This window comes from Thunnus albacares, chromosome 8 (assembly GCF_914725855.1).
Source record: "Thunnus albacares chromosome 8, fThuAlb1.1, whole genome shotgun sequence".
Classification (NCBI taxonomy): domain Eukaryota; kingdom Metazoa; phylum Chordata; class Actinopteri; order Scombriformes; family Scombridae; genus Thunnus; species Thunnus albacares.
This window is the reverse complement of record NC_058113.1, coordinates 33022592-33035012: the sequence shown is the minus strand read 5'-3', so window position 1 is coordinate 33035012 and position 12421 is coordinate 33022592.

Genomic DNA, 12421 nt, shown 5'->3' with positions numbered 1-12421 from the left:
GTTGTTCTCTGTAATGTCCTTTCAGTGGTGCAAAGTTAAACCAGAATACAAGACCTCCATGAATAGCACATGAATAACTCTGAGGAGATAAAGCTGAGGTGACCAGAGGACACTGACATGATGTGTAGCACCATGCTAACACTGAGGCCAGCAGTCTCATTCTTTCGCATGAAGCAATGAAGCAAAAGCTAATGTTTGAGCTCAGCAGCAAGTTTGTACACTAAAAAAAAGTTTGATGAACTTTAAAGTTGATATTTCAGTGAACTCGACTGTTTCACATACAAACTGATAAAAAAAAACTGCTGTTGCTTCATATTCTGCACAAAAAAGTAGAAGAGTCAAACTGTGTGCTGTGGCAATATATAACGTATGAAGGACATACTGTATGCAGCAAGTCACACACACACACACACACACACACACACACACACACACACACTCATGCAACTGTTGTGTTTATTGCATTTTATTACATAATTTTATGACAGAATATACAGTTATATGATAATTAGCCTTGCTATAACATATACACACCCACAAGGCAGTTAAGCAGTTTGAGTAGGTACACTGTGTTCTGCTGGGCTGTTAAACCTCCTTTTATTTCATTTCATTTTAATATTGAGTCACATCATCCAATAAAGCAGCCCAACCTTATCTGTGTGTCTACGTGTGTGTGAACAGGATGTAGACAGAGTTATCAAACTGGACTTCACATTTCACATCCCTCATTTAATCCCTGCACTTGTCACTTCCATATATTTCATCAAACTGGACTTTAGATAAGCACTGCATTAAACCTCCACTGTTACATTATGTATTAATTTATGCACATGTTATGTTTAATTGTTACTCTCGTCACCTTCATATATTTCATACTTTATTTCTTTGTCCATAGTGCAGTTCATATTTCCTTTATATAGTCAATATTTCATTTCAAGTTTTATATCCCATTTTAAAACTATTACTGTTCCATTCTGTAAATAGATTTTAAAATTTCAATTTAATTTTAATATTTATTTGTTTCATTATTATTATTATTGCCTTACTTTTGTCTATTTTTATTCTTCTGTGTTGTGTTTTTTGTGAGCAAATGCCAAGACACATTTTTCGTATGCCTGCATTGGCTAATAAAACATATTCTGATTGTGGGCTACCATTTGTCATGTTGTCAAAAAATCCCAAAACCAAGAATCATAAAGATACAACAAATCTACAGGGTTGTGTAAATAGTAACTTATGCATGAATGAGAACAGGTTGGTCTTTTCATCCCTAACCAAGCACTTCTGGCCTTCCTCCAAGCCTGTAGTTAGCCCTTAGATTAACGTTTCTCAACAGGGGCGGTGTGATTCCACGGGGGGCATTCATCGGGTCGGCGCTGGAAGAAATATTTTTAAATGGGGGACACTGTTTGTAATGCCAGTTTACTCATTCAAATGCACATTTCCACAATTTCATCATTAGACTTCAGGTTTTCTTATGTTTTTTCACAGCGCTGTCAAGTCTATTTTCCTCCATTTTACAAGCGTAACTACATACAAATGTAAAACATACTCTGAGCGCTTCGAAAACGTGGTTGACTTACACTCATACTGTACCTGAACGCCTCTTGTGTAGACACAGGCGAAACTATGCTGAGTCTCTACCGCGGTTTGCTTCTCTGTCCTCTCTGCTCGATTTGTTGGTGTTTGTGTTTAGTTTAATTTGTAACATGTATCAAAATTTGTTAAATTCCTGTAAACTTGGCTACTGGCTGAAACAGCCCCTCCTCTCAACCAGCAGCAGAGGGAGGAGGAAGAGGAAGAGGACGGGATGAAGATACTGACTGATGTCTGTGTTCTTCATTCTTTTTAAACTTCACTCAGTATTTTAATGTCAGGAATATTATATATTTTAGTGACATTTTTTATTTCTTTCAAGTATGATATTATTAAATTTATATAGTGACTTTGCTGATGGAAACATTACTGTTGCTGCTGTAAGAAACGATATCTTGTCATATTTAAAATATAAATGATCCTAAACCTGTTCTGAATTTATTCTTTTTTAAAGTAATAATTAAAAAGCCCAAATTCTTAAGTAATGAAAAAGAACCAATAAAGAATATTGATAAACACTCATTTCTTTCTTCTGGCATTTCGTTCATTCCACCAGTGCAGACAACAAAGCAACATAACTCATCACTATAACAACCATCTCTACTGTAATCAGATCATTTTAACACATGCAGACACAAACATGATGAAAAATGTTGGTTACGTTACCTTTAGATGCTGAAAATAATCTGAATCAAACTGATGAGTGAAGATGAAAATAATCAGAAGCTTCAACCAGGAAACCAACCAGAAGAACAAACAGAACCTGAAGTGTTAAAGGAAATCTGATCACAGAACAGCAGCTCTGAACTTTGGAACGAAAGTCAAATATTAACAAACAGTATAAAACTTTACCAGCTGGATCATAAAATCTGATGTATGCCTTTTATTGCAACAAGGAAATAAAAAGTCCTGAGATGGCATTAATGCAGTCTGCTGAATCTCTGTGATATGTGCAAAACGGGACAAATAACTTGTTTATGAATAAGAAAAAGATTTGAAAAAAATTTGAACCATACATGTCCCTACAGCTGGCTAGTGGCTACACCTCTTTTTTTACCAATGTTTTGTGATTATTAATTATTATTAATTATCAAAGTGCTCTCTGACACCAGGCCTGGAATGGCTTGTGTCCATGAAATGAGAAAAATAAAACTTTGTCATAGAGCTAAACCAAATGCATTGTTGTAAATGAGTAACATATGTCAGTATGAAGATTCTACATGGCTCCTGCTTTGAAATACTGACCTTTGAACGTTGGCCTCAGTGCATATTTGAAGGCTTATAATTCAGAAACAAAAAGGGCTGCAGACATGGGACCAACTGTTATAAAGAGCTCTTGACCTCAGCTATCATGTGAGTATAGTCAACAACTGGGGGCGCTGTAAAATATGGGTAAAATATAGTTAAAATTCATTTTCATCCATTTAACAATTAGATATTTAAAATCTGATTTCACAAATGTATTTACCATCCCCTTAAACTCCTCGTTGTACTCTCAATTCAGTATTTACAACTCCCAATTCTAGGAAAAACACACATATTTTTTAAAAACTACAACTCCCTGGAGCCACACCATGTAGCTTGATATAAATTAGCACCACAGTTGTAGTTCTTCCAGTTTGGGTAGAGTTGTAGGGGTAAGTAGGGTTGTAAAAAGATATATTTAGTGAATATATCAAATATGTATTACAGCCAAACTAATAATTACACTTCATCTGGATGATTCATATTTAGAAAAAGTAAAGATGTTGATTTATATCAGATATTTCAGCTAATATTCTAGAAATGGGGTTTTGGGTTGGTGTTCAGTGTCAGTGGGAGTCATGCAACACTTCAAACTGTGTTTAAGGAGCTTGATTGTTTTGGATTCAAAGTGTTTGTTCTAAATGGTTCAAATAGTTTTATGATTTCATGAGGATTTTATGAATTATTATTGTGCACAACTCAAATAAATGAAATGATTTGTCCAGTGACATATATATATATATATATATATATATATACACATACATATACATAATAGCAACTCATATTAGAGTATGTACAATAATGGGGAAAGTAAGTAAGTGACTGAGATGCAAGCACAAGAAAACACCAACAAGTTCACTTTTAGTTATATACATTTATTACTAATACTACAAATACAAGTACTAAACATTACAACATTTTACAAACAGGACACAAAGGGAAAGGGAAACTGGTACACAAGGCTATGGCTAGTGAATGTTTCAAACGCATGATGCAGAGATATCTAATGTGTAGTTGGTATGAAAGACCTGATAAACAGATGAGATGACTGTTTCCAGAGAATCAGCAAGTCAAATCAATAATAAAACAACTTAGCTCTGAATTGTCAATGAAATTACAAATTATGAAAGCACCAGGGTTCAAGCAAGTTGAAGGTTTTGTAGGAATACTTGCCTTGGGGTGACTTCTCACAGAAATGGAGTTCGATGTGCTGGGATGAGAAGCTGGAGTCTGGGTCTTGTGTCCATTCACAGGTGGGTTCAACTCCCGAATGCTGTTATTCTTTGAATCAAAAATATTTACAATTTAACAATTGCATGATTTCTATTTTTGTATTTTTGATAGTGGCTTTAGCATTTTGAGAGAAAAACAAGCAGAATGGTACTAGACATGATGTTAGTGTTATCAAAGATTATGGAATTATGTTAGGGGCTTAAAGGCAGTGGAATAAAAGTTTAATTAAAGCAGACTCATTGGATGATATAAACACACATACTAACATACAATATTAATTGACAAAATCTAAAACTACATTTTAGAATAGCCAATGGCCCTGTTTACATCTGGCATTAATATGCATCTTGGGTGATCCGATCACAACTGGACAGCTTTAAGTATATAGTGCCATTACATGTGTATTAAATGTGGACTCTGATACAATGTTTGAGGCTCATATATTGAATCTGGTGAGAGATGATCATTAGAACGTATCATCAAGCTTCAGTCATCACAGGTCAACTGAGTGGAACTCAATAACCTATCATTAAAGTTTCTGTGTGTTTTATGCCATCAATCATTTTGTAATTTGGGGTGCAGTGAATGAATCATACATCAATAATAGCCTAATTTTACACATGATCCATGATGATGAAGATACAGAAATCTAGATATGCATGGCAAAAAGAGTATATTGTCAATATTTTAGAGACCCCCCCAAAATTTCACAAATCATGTTTTCAGGGGAGCTTATGTCTTATTAAGAGGAGCCAAGCTCCCCCTGGATCTCCTGTAGTTCACACCCTGAAACCAGGATATTACACACCAAAACTCAGTAACCCTAAAATGACTGATAAATACACAGGATTGCACTAATGACTAACTGCAGTAGTAGTACTACTTTGTTAATTAATTCAAAATTAACTTAATTCATTTAATATCAAAAATTGTGTCTTTTTTTCATTTCATGTCATTGTAAATTAAATTTCTCTGGGGATTTTTTGGACTGTTGGTCAAACTAAATATAAAATATGAAAACATGACTTTTCTGGGAAATCATGATGAATATTTGTCAATTTGTGAAGAATCTGAAAATGATCACTTTAGCGCCATCAAGTGGTGTTGTAGTGTTACAGAAATGGACGCTGCTTTACCCCTTCGGAGTTTACCAAGTGATCCTGTTTAATTATCAAACTGCAATTTTAAGCTTCATTAAAGATAGAAATATATATAGAAAAATATTACCAGTATGTGACAAAGTGGGTGAGAATACAGCATTTGTCCTCATTTTCACCATAAATGCCACATAGATTATGAATTTAACCATGCTTGTTAATTGTTTGTTTAGCCATAGGTCCAGCATTAATTTGTAACTTGCAGACACAAACTATTCCCGGTTTGCATTATGTTTGGTTACAGTTCACATACCAGTAACATTTTGGATAAAGTAAAACACCGACAAGTATTGTTAGTTTGTTTGTTTATTGGGTTGGTTCTGCGTTTCATAATTTAATCATTTTCTTTCTGTGCATACCCACCAAATGCTCCAGACATAAGGAGGAGGCACCCAATAATGTCCTGTATTCATACACTGGGTGACATCATTAGTGATGTCACTGGGTTGGATAATGGGGGGGAGGTGGTAGTAAATTATGTTATTTGTTACAACCCGGCTCTTAGGCCGTGACAAAAACAGGAGAATACAAACGGTTGTACGCAATTTTATTTATTTTTAAAGAAATTACAACAAAATAGTAATCTAATGTGTAAAGTGGTCAATCAGTAGATCAGTAGTGTTGGTGTGATGATGTGTGAATGTGTAATGTTGTAGGGTGTAAACCAAAGAGAAATGCAACAAAACCAAACAAAAGAAACATGTGGTGCCAGGGGGAGAGCCAGAGATGAAGTCAGGGAGAGCAAGGAGTGGAATGGCTGATCCTAAATACATTCTGGATGGACTGGCCAGGTGCACCCAGTTGCATTAATTGAATCTCCGCCTACCTGCACCTAAAGAGAGAAACAAACACAGCAGCCCAAGGCAAGACACAAACTTAAGGGCCATGGCAAACCAGAGGGCTGTCACATAAATTATTTACTGTGACTTTGATCTGTTTATGTATGGTTGCAAGTGTGTTATATGGTAAGCTATGGAAAAGTGTTTCACCTTGGAGGTTAGTAAGATTGAATAACTTTATCTCTTATCTGTTTTTAGGAGAGACATAGGATGTACCTGCAGCAATGGTACAGCCCAGAGTGAGTCTGATGGACTGCTGATGGAAGGGTCTATTTAAGCAGCTGCTTTTTGGCTGTCGGGGGGGGGTTAGTTCATCAGTGTGTAGCTGTTTGCATATGATGATAAGTTAATATAAGTTGAGTTGTTATGAGTTGAGTTTTTATCAGTTAGACCAAGTTAACTATTTAGTTGTTTTTTGTTTTTGTACATATCTTTTTTTGTTACATGTGTAGCATGGTGCCACTTTTTCTTGTAAATAAACCACCTTGTGATACCTGGACAAGGTTTTCTGTGTCTGCCTCCTACCAAGTGACCAGCCACTCCGGTCAGGCTACACCACACAGTACATTACATAATTATATAAAATTATACTGAAACATTTTTTAAATGGTTATTTAAAATGTTAATGGTTAATGGCTGAGCTATCAATATGTTTTAATAGATTAGAATGTAAATGTCTTAAGTTTAGGCTAATAGCGTAAATAAAGAAAAATATACATACTAGGGATGTGCAGAGAGTCCAGTATTTGTATTTGTATCTGTATTTGTTGAGGCAGAAAAATGATTTGTATTTGTATTCAAATAAAAGTGGAAAGAGGCTTAAAAATCCTGTTTTTGCTTTTATTACGCTTTTAATTTTGGAAAATTAAAGTGTTACAATAAGTGTTCATGAATAAACTATCGTACGAAGGAGGTCCCCAAACTGGGTCTCGAACTGGAGTCTCCCAGATCATAGACAACTGCGCTGACTACTGAGCTAAAACTTTACTCTTCACCTCATTGCAGATAGACCTCTAACTAACAAATATTTAAAAAAAATATTTGTATGAAACAAATATTCGTAAAACAACCCCCCACTATTTGTGCTTTGCTGGATAATGTATTTGTATTTGGGCACACTCCAAATACATACAGTGGAAAATGTCAGAGGTACAACACAGGGATGTCCCTTGTTGCCCTTTATCTTCTTAGCTTTAAAATGCTTTTCAATAATATTTTTTAAATATATTTTATAGCTACAGTAGGTCACATATCCCTCTCTCCACTTATTTCAATATGCCTCTCAACAAATAGTTAACTCAATGAATAATCAAAAGTAGCAATAAAATTTTAGTTCTGTTGTGTAAGAGTATTAATACTTTATTAATGAATTACCTCGTCCTTACCTAGTACCTATACCTTGTCCTTTTGTTTTATTAATTATAATTCTTTCTTCTTGTAATTTAAGTGTGAATTTTAATCTCAAATTAATTCATTAATTGTATGTATAGTGAGAAATAATAACAAATTTCGAATAGTATGCTATAATTTAAGTTGAGTGGATTGTAGTCATCAAGCTCAGCTATTTTAAGTTAGTCTAACATTAATTTCATAGTTGGTGTTGATAGTCAGACAACAATTTCAGTACAACAGCTAAAGTATCAAATTCATAGCATTATCATTCAAATCATTCGTTCTGGTTCAAATTGTTAGGGTTCTCATTTGAATCACACACCAGCCTGTAAATGTTTTAAAAAGAAGTTCACACGCTAAATTCACTTAATTAAATCCATATAGGGTGCTGTAGCTTATTTTGCTTCTGTAAATAGCAGAAAGGGGTGTCCTGGAAGTTGGAAAGAGGGATGCTTTGGCTCCACCAACTGATATACACTCACTGCTAACCTATGAATTTTACTTCATTGTATACATGCTACGTATTCTATGTTTTCACTTTATTTTATCTTATGTTTATGTTGTTAAATTTCTGTCTTTTTCTTGATTTGCATACAAACAGATCAATAACAGAGACCGTTTAAAATCCTGCATCAACAACAATACAAACTACTGACAGTAAAGGTCAGAGGTCACTGTGCACTGACACGTAACAACAGACAAAATCCTAAAATCCTGTCCCCCTTTTTCATGCTTCTGCTCAGTCAGAAGATGCATTTTCCTTTAGTTTATTTATTATAGTTTATCTTGACTAAGTCCCACACACACCCTCCTGCTGCCAAAAATACTCACAAGAGCACCAAATGTGGATTCATCCACCGCTTAAAATAGTCCCCAACAAATGCACCACAGTATTTCCTGTTGTTTGTTTGTTAAAAACCACAGTAGCCAGCTGTTTTAGGAAAATACTTTTAGAGACTTAAATTAGGTAAATAACATAAATAAACATAGTCTCTAATGTGTTTTGCTGTTATTTATTATTATTTTGCGTGTGCACACAGCGCAGCAGAGGAGAGACAGTGAAACAGGTGAAGTACTCGAGTTGATGACAACTACGCTCGTTACGTTACTGTAAGTGCAATAACAGCTCCGCAAGTAAAAAAAACAAAAAGAGTAATTTATTAATATAATCCACTCAGATGGACAGACACCAAATGACGAAAAATGCTGCTATAAAGAGTGTGATTTGTGACACAATGAAATAAATGCTAGAGCATAATATGAAACAACAGATGTTTTTCTATCATAACACGATATATATCGTCATATCGCACAGCCCTACTAAAAAGACTGTAAATGTGTCAGATATCCACTTGATATGACTAACTCAGACTGCTGAAGCCTCATATGAGCTTCACATCAACTTTTAAATGACTGTGTTGACACACTGTGGATTTTGGCCTCCATCACATTGAAAGCACATTTGAAGGATCTTTTAATATCCAGTATGAACAGGAGCAATGATTACAGCGAGGAAAACCTCTTTCACTGCTCATATGGACACCTGACTGCTGGTTTAACACACACTTGAAAAATTGTGAACTGTCCTTTAAGAATATAATAGATTCATAACACTGTTAAGGACTGTATCTAAGAGCGAAAATGTCACCAATACATTTCTATTTAACAGCCAACCATTTGTGTTTGTGAAGAACAAATTTATTCTGGTTGAACAGGCTACAGATGTGGAATTATAACATTAAACTTTCCTTTCTGGTGTGTTTATTAGACTTAACTTTTTAAAAGAATTATGGCGCAACCATGATTTAATGCCTCTTTTTGTGTGGAGTCAGTATTGAATATAACAAGGTTATATTATGTTTCTATTTTATTTTATTTATATTTTATTTTTTAGAGTAGATTTCTAAAAAAAAGTATGGAAAAGTTTTAATGCAAACTATGAAAGTCGAAATTTCAGTTTTTTCTTTCTTTCTCGTGGCCTTTTCCCTTTTCTTTTCATGTTTGTTTCACATTTGATGTTTAGACCAGGACGGGATTATATTCAGATATAAATGTGTTCTGAGTGAGAATGAGAAAGAAAAATGAGAAAGAAAAATGAGAGAAAAGGACCTGCTGTAAACTGCTCAGAGACAAAATATATCTACCATCAAACTATAAATATACATAGCGTTGTTTTGGGCCGCAGCAGGCAGCTGTTTTCAGAGAAAAAGCTGTAAAAAGCCGCTGCACACTACCTGCTCAGCACCAAACTGCAAACAGACACAGTTAGCTGTAGACTAGTTGGTGAACATAGTGGAGCATTTAGCAGCTAAAGAGCCAGATATTTCCCTCAGGAGTTGGTAGAGAGCAAAAACAGAGCTAAAAGAGAGTGAATATTGGACTCACATTCACCAGGTGGACAGAAACACGACTCCACATGAATGATAATGTTGCTCCGTAACTGCTGAATGTGGAAATAAAGCAACTGTTTGCTAACAAGTTCAACATATCAACTTAAAATGTGATGATATGTCAGTGTTGTGTTCACTGCTTGTTTCTGATGAAAACTAGTGGACAAAAAATCAGTTAATGCAGGTTTAACTTGTTGCTTCATTAAATTTCATTAATAAAGTTGTTGGACTTGCAAGACAAAAATTGCAAAAAATCATGAAAACTGAAGCAGCAAAGCCGACATATCCAGTCAGCAGTAAGCGTCACGCAGTGGATTCTACATTTCCCATAATGCACCTGAATAGTGTTTTTCATTAGAGCCTCCCTGTCTGGTAAACAGTCACATCTTCCTGTTATAAATTTTTAGTCTCAGAGCCCACACTGTAAAATGTAATTAGTTGGCGTTACTCAAAAAAAATATGCAAACTCATTGCCTTAAACTAACTGAGTTAAGTAAACTTGATTAAGTTAAGTATATGTAACTTACTAAATATAAGTGTGCAGTACTTGTGAGAACTTGTTTATAATAAGTTTACTAAACTAAACTAAACATGATTATTTTGAGTTCACAGCTCTTGAATTAACTTGCTGGTTATGACTGCATTGGACTTAAAATAAGTAATTTATTGTAACTTTATTGTATTGAAATTAACTCGTCAATTCTGAGTCTTCAGTACTTAAAATAACTTTGTTATCATCTCTTAATTTGAAAGAAAAAAATACTGCGAAAAAGAATGTCATCTGCATTCAATTTATTTAAAACGTGTACAGAATTAACAGTATGCAGATTTTGTGCTCACAATTTTTGATGGATTATGTGCTGGTCACAGTATCCAAATATCCAACATATCACATTTCTTTTAACACGTTAATACCTGAATTCACAAGGCACTATTGTAAAAAAAATTGAAATGAAATGAAAATGTTTTCACGTCACTCTTGAACATTTCAAAATGCTAAAAGCAAACCTCTCTTCCTGTCATAAAAACATTAACAGTATGCATACTTACTGTGAATCTTAACACGCACAATTTATGCTGGATTACAGGTATTTGCTGGCTAGATCATCCAACATATCACATTTCTTTTTAATCAACATTTTAACATCAGAATTCACAAGAAGGCATTATTGTAAAAGCACTCAACAGGTCTGAGTATCAATTGAACAATGAAATGATGATTATATTTTCACTTGACTCTTAAACAGTTCAAAATGCTGTTTATAAAAGCATCAAACGCCTCTTCTCTGTCATAAGAACATTAACGGTATGCCACATTATCCAACATATATTTCTTTTTACACAACATTTTAACACCTGAATTCACAAGAGGGCACTATATATACCACCAGCATAAAAGCACTGAACAGATTTGAAAATCAACTCAACAAATAAACTGCATCTAGGCAGCTCTTAAAATGTTCAAAATACTGTTTAGTTAAGGCATGTCTTCTCATGTCTCTGTCATAAGCAGTTCTTGAGTGCTACCTCACATCTGACTCCTCATTCGTCAAACAACATGTTTTTAACTGTTAACAGTTTTGGGGGGGAGGGCTTTGTTTCCCAAACCAAGCATTACACTTTGAATGAATTTGAATGTGTTTCCAACACATTTTGGGTAATCGAGGTTCAAGGCATATGTGAGGCCAAATATGAGGCAAAATGCCTGTGGCAAGTCCCGAATTTTGTCCATCACAATACCTCCCTCAAGGACGATGGCTGTGGACACGGGCTGCTCAGGATCGTCTTCACTTAGGATGGTCAATACACCGACTGTGACATTGTCTATGGCCTCATCTTTCGTTGTCTCCTGCAAAGAAACAAACAATCAGCAAAACAATGTGTAGTCAGGAAGTATTTGGATAGTTAGACACTATGATCATTATAAACTATACACTAAGATCTGCGATGGAGAGACAAAAAATGAACAATAGAATAACAATCAATAGCTACAATAACACCCTCTAAATTTGAAATGAAGTGAAAGATAAGACAGTAAAGGAAGGCCTACATTAATGAATACAGGCAGAAATGTGAGGGACATATATCTTTGATGTCGGTATTACAAGTGAATATACTGCATTTTGTGCAAGTACTTACAAAACATGTCTTATAGAACTTGTTTGGGTCATCACCAAAGACGATGGGAAGGCCTTTGAGGACCACGGAGCGTCTTGCAGTTACATCCGATGACTTATAAGACAGAGACAGAAAACATCAATTAGAATAAAAAAAGTCAGACAAAGAATGAAAATGTTGGTCTGTAAGTGTATGTAGATGAGAGTAAGAACTTAAAACTTAAATTATTAAATTAATTTCTTACCAAGTTGGCCATTAACTCTTGAATCTTCAGTCCAGCAGCTCCCTTTTTTGACTGCAGGAGTTCAATGATCCGTGGAGTGTGCTTGTCAAGAGACTCAAAGAAACTGCTTTCAAGATGTTTGGTGGCAATTCTGCTAAACTCTGCAAAGACCTAAGAAAAAAAAAGTAGGGCAATGGGGTAGTGGGGGGGCAGTGAGAATACCAG